This window comes from Notothenia rossii, assembly GCF_949606895.1.
Source record: "Notothenia rossii genome assembly, chromosome: 2".
NCBI lineage: Eukaryota > Metazoa > Chordata > Actinopteri > Perciformes > Nototheniidae > Notothenia > Notothenia rossii.
In genome coordinates this window covers 38,421,237-38,432,620 of record NC_136904.1, presented here as the reverse complement: position 1 = coordinate 38,432,620, position 11,384 = coordinate 38,421,237, and positions in this window count along the sequence as shown.

Sequence of the window (11,384 nt, the reverse complement as noted above, 5' to 3'; positions counted from 1 at the left end):
CCCGCGCAGCACTGAAACACTTGTAGTCCACGCCCACCCGCAAGGTGGGCCCCACCCTCGGGCCTCCTTCCGGTATAAATAGGAAGGAGGCCCGGCAATCTGCTCCCTCTTTTTTTCAGCAAACCAGCACAGTTACTGAAGCACAGCAATTGAGAATCATCATGAGCAACAACTGCGTCCGTGATTGTCCCTCATGTTCATAATGAGTTATGACCTGCAGAGATAAAAGCAGTATGTGAATCCTGCCGGGGGTCAGAGCACGCGTACGCGGCTCTAAACCAGCATGTAGCATGCACACACTGCGCTCGTCTCCCCTCGGGCGACAGGAAGTGGAGAGCGGACACTCTTGCTACTGTGGCCGAGGAGGACGATTGGCCCGTCCAGGCTTACGAGCCCGCGGACGGGGCCTCGTGTCCCTGGGGCAGAGTGCCGGGCAGGAGTCCGAAGCAACTCCTGCCCCGCCTCCCTCCACGGTTCACCGTTCGGTTCTCCCCTCCCTCCTCTCCCCCGGACGGGGGAGACAGAGTCGGAGCAGGGTGCCAGCTTGGCGGCCGAACATGCTTTCCCCCTCTCCGTCACCACAGCGCGGTGGCGTCTGTTACGGAGACGGCCAGAAAAGTGCTACTGGACGCTCCAATCAGCCCGGACGCCATGGTGGAGTCCATGAAGACGGCCGCGGAACAGGTGGACAGCATTCGCCAGCATGTACAGCTGGCTCCAGTCGGCTGAGCTGCCACAGCGGCACCAACGCCCGCAGCAGCCGCGGCGTCCACGCCGGCCACAGGAGGCCGCAAGCGGAGAGACGCCCACAGCAACCGCCTCGGCGGCTGCAGGGGCTCCGTCCCACGTCTCCGCTCCCCCGCCACCCCAGAGACAGGGTCTCCCGGCGGCGTGTCAAAGGGGAGTGAGGCTCCCCCGCTCTGGTCTGCTCCTTGAGAGCCTCCGAGGAAGCGGGTGCCGGTAATTAAGCCGGCTGCCACTAATCTGTTGATTAAGTAGACAGCAGGGCTCCCTGCAGAAGCCTGCTGGTTTTAACCTATCGGTTAATAACCTGCAGAGCTCGCGGCATTCCCCTGTCCGAGATACGCCTCCTACACACGGTCATAATAACCGATGAGCGCTGGTGTAACGCCTCATGTGGACAGCACTGCACACACCTCCACTTATCCCCTGAGCATGTACACGCCTCATGATGACAGCCGGAGTGAAACGCAGCGTGTGGAGGTTTCCTCGCAGCCCTTTCGCCTCACGGGCAGCGGCGGCGAGGGCAATGGCGTGGCTCGTCACCATGACGACCATTACAGCACATCACAGAGAAGCCAGAACGGGGGGAATGAGCAGTATTCCAGGCTGAGTGCCCCCAGCGGCAGCGCCCTCAGCGCCAGGGCTCGCTGCAGAAGCCTGCTGGTTTTAACTTATCGGTTAATTAACTGCAGAGCTCGCTAATTAAGCCGGCTGCCACTAATCTGTTGATTACCAGCAGGGCTCGCTGCAGAAGCCTGCCCGTTTTAACCTCGGTTAATAACCTGCAGAACTCGCGGCATTCCTCTGTCCGAGATACGCCTCCTACACACGGTCATAATAAACCCATGAGCGCCTCTATAACGCCTCATGTGGGCAGCACTGCACACACCTCCATCCATCCCCTGAGCGTGTACGCGCCTCATGATGAGAGTCAGAGTGAAACGCAGCGTGTGGAGGCTTCCTCGCAGCCCTTTCGCCTCACAGTGGCGGCGAGGGCAATGGCATCACAGAGAAGCCAGAACAGGGGAATGAGCAATATTCCAGGCTGAGTGCCCCCAGCGGCAGCGCCCGCAGCGCCACGGCGCCAGGGCTCGCTGCAAGAAGCCTGCTGGTTTTAACCTATCGGTTAATAACCTGCAGAGCTCGCTAATTAAGCCAGCTGCCACTAATCTGTTGATTAAGTAGACAGCAGGGCTCGCTGCAGAAGCCTGCCGGTTTTAACCTCGGTTAATAACCTGCAGAGCTCGCGGCACTCCTCTGTCCGAGATACGCCTCCTACACACGGTCATAATAAACCCATGAGCGCTGTTATAACGCCTCGTGTGGACAGCACTGCACACACCTCCATTCATCCCCTGAGCGTGTAGACGCCTCATGATGAGAGCCGGAGTGAAACGCAGCGTGTGGAGGTTCCCTGGCGTGGCTCGTTGCCATGACGACCACAGAACATCTCGAGCATGTGCGCCCGCTCTTAGAGTGTTTCTCAGAGTGGCAGCACGTGTGTCTGATGGAAAGATGGATGAGCAGGCTGATCAGCAGAGGATACGTCCTGCAGTTCGCCTCTCTCCCCCCCCCCCCCCCCCACAGTTCAATGGGATACAGGAAACACTCCTGTCCTCCCAGAAGCTATGTCTTGCACTCCAATCCGAGCTGCTGGAACTTCTGTTGAAAGAGGATATTTCCAGGGTTCCTCAAAGGGAGGAAAATCAGGGATTTTCACTCCCGTTATTTTTCTAATCCCGAAAAAGACTGGGGGAATGAGACCCATCCTCAATCGTCATGCTGACGATCAAACAGGTGCTGGAATGTGTTCACCAGGACGACTGGTTCACTTCCACCTGAAGGATGCATACTTCCACGTACCCATCATCCCTAAACACAGGAAATTCCTGCGTTTTCCATTCAGGGAATATCAGACCAGACAATCGTCTGCGGTTCGGATATTTCCTGACTCCTCGCTTTTTGTGTAGAGAAGGCTGGAGCCACTACACAGAGGAGGGATGAGAGTGTGGTTTTTCTCTGGACGACCTGCTATTTGCTGGCTTGCTCCAGGGAGGAAGTCGCTTTACAGACGGTACATCTCGTATCGCATCTGTCAAAGCCTGGGTTTCATAATAAATTGTAAGAAAAGCTGTCCTCTTCCCTCTCAGACAATCGTTTATCTGGGAGTGGAGTTAAATTCAGCCAGAATGAGAGCGCGACTCTCGTGGCAGCGAGGGGAGGAACTGACAGCTCTCCTCTGGCGTGTCACAACCCACACAGCCCTCTCCGTGACGCAGCTGCTCGGCGTTGGCGTCAGCTGTTCACGTGATGATCCCCTTGGGTCTCTTCCAACAGGGGGACACTCCAGAGGTGGTTAATTCACTGCAGAAGCCTGCTGTTTTAACCTATTGGTTTATAAACTCCTCCCTGAAGAACCAGCACCTTACCGTGGTAGAGAGGTTTGTGTGCCCTGATGAACCTGGGGGCTGTGTTGTCTGGAACCTTGTGTTCCTGGTAGGGTCTCCCATGGCAAATTGGTCTCAGGCAAGGGGCCAGACTAAGATTGGTTAACAAGACCTCATGAAAGACGACACACAAAGTGAGGATACCCGGCCCGGAGGAAGCCCGGGGTCCCCTTCTGGAGCCAGGCCCAGAAGGAGGACTCGTCGGCGAGCGTCTGCTGGCCGGGCTTGCCACGGAGCCCGGCCGGGCACAGCCCGAAAAGGCGACGTGGGCAACACCTCCGCTTCTCCGTCTTGCGGGCCCACCACCTACGGGAAACAGTGATGGGGTCGGGTGCGCTGCCAGAAGGGTGGCAGTGAAGGCAGAGGGTCTCGACGGACCAGACCCGGGCGTGGAACGTCACCTCTCTGGGGGGGAAGGAGTCGGAGCTTGTGCGGGAGGTGGAGCGTTACCAGTTGGATCTGGTTGGGCTCACCTCTACGCACAGCGTCGGCTCTGGAACCTTACTTCTGGATAGGGGTTGGACTCTATTCTTCTCCGGAGTTGCTCAAGGTGTGAGGCGCCGGGCGGGTGTGGGGATACTCACAAGACCCCGGTTGGGTGCTTCGTTGTTGGAGTCTACCCCAGTGGACGAGAGGGTCGCCTCCCTACACCTGCGGGTTATGGGGGGAAAACTCTGACTGTTGTGTGTGCTTATGCACCAAACAGCAGTTCAGAGTATACAGCCTTCTTGGAGACCCTGGAAAGAGTCCTGTATGGGGCTCCTGAAGGGGACTCTTTAATCTTGCTGGGAGACTTCAACGCACGTGTGGGCAATGATGGAGACACTTGGAGGGGAGTGATTGGGAGGAACGGCCCCCCTGATCTGAACCGGAGTGGTGGTTTGTGACTGGACTTCTGTGCTAGTCATAGATTGGCCATAACAAACACCATCTTCAAACATAAGGATGCTCATAAGTGTACGTGGTACCAGAGCACCCTAGGCAGAAGGTCCATGATCGATTTCGTTATCGTATCATCGGACCTGAGGCCGTATGTTTTGGACACTCGGGTAAAAAGAGGGGCGGAGTTGTCAACTGATCACCATCTGGTGGTGATTTGGGTCGAGTGGCGGGGGAAGCCTCTGGACATGTTCACCCAAACATGTAGTTCGGGTGAACTGGGAACGTCTGGAGGAGGCCCAAGTTCAGGAGGCCTTCAACTCACACCTCCGGCGGAGCTTTTCGGGCATTCCTGTGGAGGTTGGGGACATTGAACCAGAGTGGTCGTGTTCAAAGCCTCTATTGCCGAAGCCGCGGTGGGGAGCTGTGGTCTCAAGGTCCTAGGTGCCTCAAGGGGCGGTAACCCTCGAACCTCTTGGTGGACACTGGTTGTCAGGGAAGCCGTCCGACTGAAGAAGGAGGCCTTCAGGGATTTGTTATCCCGAGGGACTCCCGAGGCAGTTGCAAGGTACCGACAGTACTGAGCTCCGCACCCCCTGCCTGCCGCTGGGGGGGTGCTGCAGCGCCCTCAGCACCCCCCTTCCCGCGCCCATGGCGGCCGGTATGTATTGTTCCCAGCCTTCACCCCGTCGGGAAGATAGGCATGTTTTGCTATGTTCCAGGGACGGTGAGGCGCCATTACGCATGGCACAACAGGCATGGGGTGTTATTTAGCAGGTGTGTCTGTGCTTCTAGTGCCGGGCGGACCCAGTGGGGCGCAGACAACATCATGCTTCGCCCTTAACCCAATAGCGATAGCCTTAGAGGGCGAAGCCATATACGAAATAGAACTGAGGTTACCTACTGTAACCCCAGCTTCTATGAGTAAATGGCGCAGCCCTCTAAGCGCTGGGCCCCACTGGCTCTACGAATAGCTGAAGAAAAGTTATTTGGTATGGGAGCAGATTGCCGGGCCTCCTTCCTATTTATACCGGAAGGAGGCCCGAGGGTGGGGACCACCTTGCGGGTGGGCGTGGACTACAAGTGTTTCAGTTTTGCGCGGGGGCGCAGGGGGATTACCCAATAGCGATAGCCTTAGAGGGCTGCGCCATTTACTCATAGAAGCTGGGGTTACAGTAGGTAACCTCAGGTGGCTGTACTGCTCCAGCCGTCTCCTTTGTGTTTGTTTGTTTCCCCCTGTCTGTGTTGTTTGTGTGTGCGTGGTGGCTGTCACTCCTGGCTCCCGGCTCAACCTCCCCTCACCTGCTGCAATCAGCTGTGCATCCTTCCCGACTACACACCTGCTTTCCATACAGCCATTTACAACGGCATATCAACGGAGGCTCCACAACTTTTCTACGCCAGATCGTCAAGTATCAGCCGTATCTCGCGTCTCCCCTCCGGTACACAGCACCGTAGTGTGGAGTTGCATTAGGTAACGCGAGATACGGCTGATACTTGCGCATTAGTTTCTGTTATGGATCAGTATCAACAGTCCTGCCAGTAAAGTTACTATATTATCAATGCTACGTTAGTATAGTTCCACCAGGGGAAGTTTTCCTGCCCGTGGCTTCGGACCGTCCGAGGACAGCGCCTCCGCCTGACTCAGACGAACCCATGCAGTTGGGTAGGACCAGGCTTTCTTCGGATGAGAGGCAGCGCCGCCTTCGGGAGGGTTGCTGTTTCTACTGTGGCCAGTCGGATCACCAACTCGCCTCATGTCTGGGAAAAGACCGAGCTCACCAGCCAAGAGGAGGGCGCTGGTGAGCACAGACTTCCCTCCTCGACCTGTTACTCAGGTAAACATTTTTATTAACAATCAGGCCATTGAACAGGGAGTGCTCATAGACTCAGGGGCTGACGAAAGTCTTATGGACTGGGGCATAGTCAAACAGCTAAAAATAAATACTATTTCGCTATCTCGCCCTATTAACGCCAGTGCTTTAGACCAGGGGTTCCCAAACTTTTCAGCCCGCGACCCCCAAAATAACAGTGCCAGAGACTGGCGACCCCCTGTCGACGGGTGTTTTTTATTGGTTAAGTGGTCCTTGGTATGAAAAAGTTTGAGAAACACTGCGCTAGTGGATTGTCAAAGGGGGAGCCTCGTTATTATTAATAATATATGTATATTTTTAATTAAAAAAAGGAATTAATCAAAAAAAAATTGTATTTCCCATTTTTATTTTGTAATCATCTCGCGACCCCCACTCGGGATCTCGCGACCCCCCGGGGGACCCCTACTTTGGGAACCCCTGTTTTAGACGATCGTCTTTTGTTCACTGTTACCCACTGCAATGAGCCTATTCGGATCACTTTCAATAAGGACCATACAGAAGTTATGCAGTTTCACATTTTCGAATCTGCTCAGCACCCGATTATTTTGGGTTGTCCGTGGTTAAAAATTCAAAACCCACACATTGACTGGCGCTCAGGAAAAATTAAGGAGTGGGGAGAGGATTGTATTAGCAGGTGTAAACTTTCACAACCTGTTAATGCACCAACAGACTCTAGTAGGATCATTATAGATCACCCTGACTATCCTGATCTACAGAAGGTACCTCCCTGTTACCATGATTTAAAAGAAGCATTTAACAAATCAAAAGCCATGTCGCTACCTCCTCACTGACCGTTTGATTGCCCTATTGATCTTCTAACGGGGGCTTCCATTCCCAAGGGAAGACTGTATTCAATCTCAAGGCCAGAGAGAGCGGCAATGGACGAGAACATTTCCTCTTTTCTGAAATTAGGGATTACCCGCCCTTCATCTTCCCCAGCTGGAGTGGGGATTTTCTTCGTAGGGAACAAGGACGGTTCTCTGAGACCTTGCATAGACTACAGCCCTCTTAATGACATTACGGTGAAGAACCGCTATCCTCTGCCACTCATGTCCTCTGCTTTCGAGCTACTTAAGATTGCCAAGATATTCACCAAGCTGGACTTAAGAAATGCATATCACTTGGTTAGAATAAGGAAGGGAGATGAGTGGAAGATAGGGTTCAACACTCAGAGTGGTCACTATGAGTACCTTGTAATGCCTTTTGGACTATGCAATGCACCGGCTGTTTTTCAGGGTTTTGTGAATGAGATTTTGCGGGAATCTTTGAATGTTTCTGTGTTTGTGTACCTTGATGACATTTTGACTTTCTCACCAGACGCATGAAGTCCCATGTTAACCATGTCCGTCAGGTTCTGCAGAAACTACTTGAAAATCAATTATATGTCAAGGCAGAGAAAGGTGAGTTCCATGCAGAAAAGGTGGCTTTTCTAGGATACATAATCTCACCCAACCAGATTCAAATGGATCCTACTAAAGTCAGCGCAGTTTCTAAGTGGCCAACACCAGACTCCAGGAAGAAGGTTCAGCAGTTTCTGGGGTTTGCAAACTTCTATAGAAAGTTTATACGAAACTTCAGTTCTGTTGCTGCTCCTCTGCATGTTCTCACTTCTCCTAAGGTTCCTTTCAAGTGGACTCCTCAGGCGGACGTCGCTTTCCAGCGCCTCAGGGAAAGGTTCACCACAGCTCCCATTCTCACCATCCCGGATCCCCAGCGCCAGTTTGTGGTCGAGGTCGATGCTTCCAATGAGGGAATTGGAGGAGTATTGTCCCAAAGATCTGTGGAGGACAACAAGATACACCCGTGTGCTTTCCTGTCACGTAAGTTGACGACGGCAGAGAAGAACTATGATGTGGGTAATAAAGAACTGTTAGCTGTAAAAGCTGCTCTTGAGGAATGGAGACACTGGTTGGAGGGGGCAGAGCAGCCGTTCTTAGTCTGGACAGACCATAAGAACCTGGAGTACATTAGAAAGGCTAAACGCCTTAACAGGCCAGATGGACTCTATTTTTCAGTAGGTTCAATTTCACCCTCTCTTTTCGCCCCGGATCCCAGAATCAAAAGCCTGATGCCTTGTCACTCCTTTTCGAACCAGAACCCCTTGCTGTAGAACCCAAGACCATCCTTCCCTTAAACCGTATGGTCTGAGCTTTTTCCTGGCAAATAGAGTCAGACGTTAAGCAGGCTAACATATTGAACCCGGCACCTAGCGAGTGTCCGAACAACCTGCTCTTTGTTCCTGTGTCTCTCCACTCCAAGGTCATCCACTGGGCCCACACGTCCGTGCTCTCGTGCCCAGTGGAATGCAGACATTTATAGGGGCAGTTGCTCAAGAGAAGAAAAAAAAAGGGCACCTTCTGAGTCGTCGTGGCGAAATTGTGCGCTCCGAAATTGTGCGCTCCGAAATTGTGCGCGAAAATTTGCCGGATTTTGTTAGTTTCTTTTCGGTTTTTGGTTACTTTATTTCGGTTTTAGGGTTAGGGTTATGTTATTTAATTCTTATTTTTGCCTGATTTTACTGATTTATTATCAACAAATTATTGGGATTGACGCCCCTGGTGGAACCGCCGGCTGCCTTAGTAGTGTGAGATTTATTAAAGGCACATCTTGTATGTCGTAATTGCATATATATTTATTTCAATAACCATATGCTGTCTGATGCAGATGTTTATAATATTCAACAGGTTGGTTTCTGGTAAATTATTGTAACAATTTAAATAAGCAACAACAGAACAAACAAAGATTGCAGTGCCACATTGTGCATGCATGCTTGAGTGTCTATGAAATAAATAACTGACTAAATAAGGACTTGAGTGAGCATTGATTGATTGACTGAATACTTTATTAACAAGTGACTTACCTCAGAAATAAATAAAACGAAATGAAAAAATGGCATTACTGCATCAAAAGTAATCAACAAACTACTATAAAAACTGGTCAAACATTGGCCAAATTGTCAAATAATATAAGAAGGCCATCTACAAGCTCACAACGCCTCACATTGGTTGGCATTGTGAGCTTGTAGATATGCTATTTTCAAAAGTGCACAATGAGACTAAATGGATGGATGCAAGAAAAGAAGTGAAGTTATAGTTTAGTTTGGCATCTGATTTAGGGGATTAAACAATACACTCGTTGTATTTGTTACCTGCTGGTTACTTACTTGGCCATCACTAGGGCACTTTTAATCGTGTTGCTGCGTGCTGCTGCACCACACACCCGCCGTGGCCTGTCTGACTGAGTGACTGACTGTCTGCTCTGCGCGCTGCGCGTTCACGTTGAGAGCAGGGAAGGGAGGGGCTGCAGCCAGTGCACGTACGGGAGTGCCGCGGGGCACGTGTGGGGATGTCTGACAAAATTACAACGCGCATTTGGGGCATTGTTGTATATATTAGAAGCTTTTAATCCAGAATTGATCGATGTTACCATTAGCCACATACAGTACACTGTAAAAAAAAAAAAAAAAAATGTAAAAAACGAACTTTCAAAAGGGCACATTGCTGTCCAGAGGGCAAAACGGGCAGGTGCTCAAGCACTACCTAGAGTCTATGTGTGCACGTCCCTGCTCGTGCCACTCTGGAGTTAAAAGGACTATGTGCAGGATTTAGCAGCGTTTCTGGTGGCCAGCCATGAAGAAGGATGTGCAGGAGTACGTAGCAGCTTGTCCGGTGTGTGCTTGCAATAAAACCTCATCCCAGGTCACATGGGTCAAGTTTGCCCACAATACTCTTCCTACGGCTGCCACGGGTCTCTCTCCATTCCATTGTGTCAATGGTTTCCAGACTCCACTTTTCCCAAACAACGAGGAAGAAGTAACTGTACCATCGGCTCATGCCATGATCAGACGTTGTCGCCGAGTTTGGGCTGGTGCTCGCCAGGCTCTTCTCCGAAGTTCAGCTCGGATGAAGGCTGTTGCAGACGTCCATCGCAGGGTCGCTCCCTCCTACAGACCAGGCCAAAAGGTTTGGCTTTCGACCAAGGACTTACCACTCCATTTCGCCTCTAAGAAACTGGCTCCGAGATTTGTGGGTCCTTTTCCGGTGTCCATCAACCCGGTATCGGTACGCTTACAACTTCCCAGGACTATGAGAGTGCATCCAACGTTTCATGTCAGCAAGATAAAGCCAGTGTGTGAAAGCACACTTGTTCCCGCCTCCAAGCCCCCTCCACCGCCCCAGGTCTTTGAGGGTGGTGAGTTTTACAAGGTTCTTAAACTGCTGGAGGTCCGTAATAGGGGGAGGGGGAAGCAATTCCTGGTAGACTGGGAGGGTTACGGTCATGAGACTAGAAGCTGGGTAGCTGCGTCATTTATTATTGACAAGACTTTGATCCAGGATTTTTATAATCAGCCTGGGCCATCTTCCACTTCCTGTTTTTTTTTGTCACTCACCGTTCACCTGTCATTCCAGACTCATCAGCACCAGCCCCGCCCCTGGGTGGGATTGTTTTCACCTGTCAACCCTTCTGTGTCTCCTGTGGTTATCAGCGTGGGATTGTTCCCACCTGTGTCTTATTGTCAGGTGTTTAAATTCCCTTGTCTCCCAGTGTTCCTTGTCAGTTTGTTTTTGTCAATTGCCATGTTCAGATCTTTGTGCTTGTCTCTTGCTATGGTCAGGTCTATGCTATTTTTGTGCTCTCGTAAAGTTTTGATCCTCACTACGTGAGCGCTTTCTTTTTGTTCTCATTTTTGTCATCTCAGCTAGAGATTTGATAGTGACCATTTTTTATTTTTTATTTTTTATTTTGCTGTTCTTGGAAAAATAAAGTATCTTACAAATACTTTACCTCTGTCTCCCGGGTCGTGCAATTGGGTCCTCCTAAGTGTCTGAGTTCTTAACAGATTTTTTTCTATTTTCTTATTTGAAAGAAGACCTTAACCTAAAGTATTCTTTAAAGTGTTAATAAAGGTTAATTAGTCTGTTTTGCACATCCTCCTATTAATATCTTTGTAGGCTACATCCAGCACTAAACTGTTTTATTGTAGAGATCACTTACAGTATCTTCTTGATTTTTTATATTCTATATTTCTATCATTGACCTTCTACTTTCCCCCTATGAAAGTATGTACTCTTAATATTTTTTTCATCAAATAACATTATTCAACAAAAATAACATTATTCAACAAAAATAATTCAATAACATGCTTTACTTGAACCACTAGGCGGTGCACACAAGGTACACACAGCATACTAATAATAACTTTATATTATTAGTGTAGGACACTTATGTATGTATAACATCTGAAGATGTGTAGTTTACTAGTTTTATTCATGTTTTTACTAGGGCCGGGACTCGATTAAAAAAATTAATCTAATTAATTAGAGGTTTTGTAATTAATTAATCAAAATTAATCGCATTTTTAATCACATATAAATATTTGACCTGAGAACAGTGAGAAGATGTCAATAAAGTGTGCCGTCACGTAATTTGAATTGCTTAC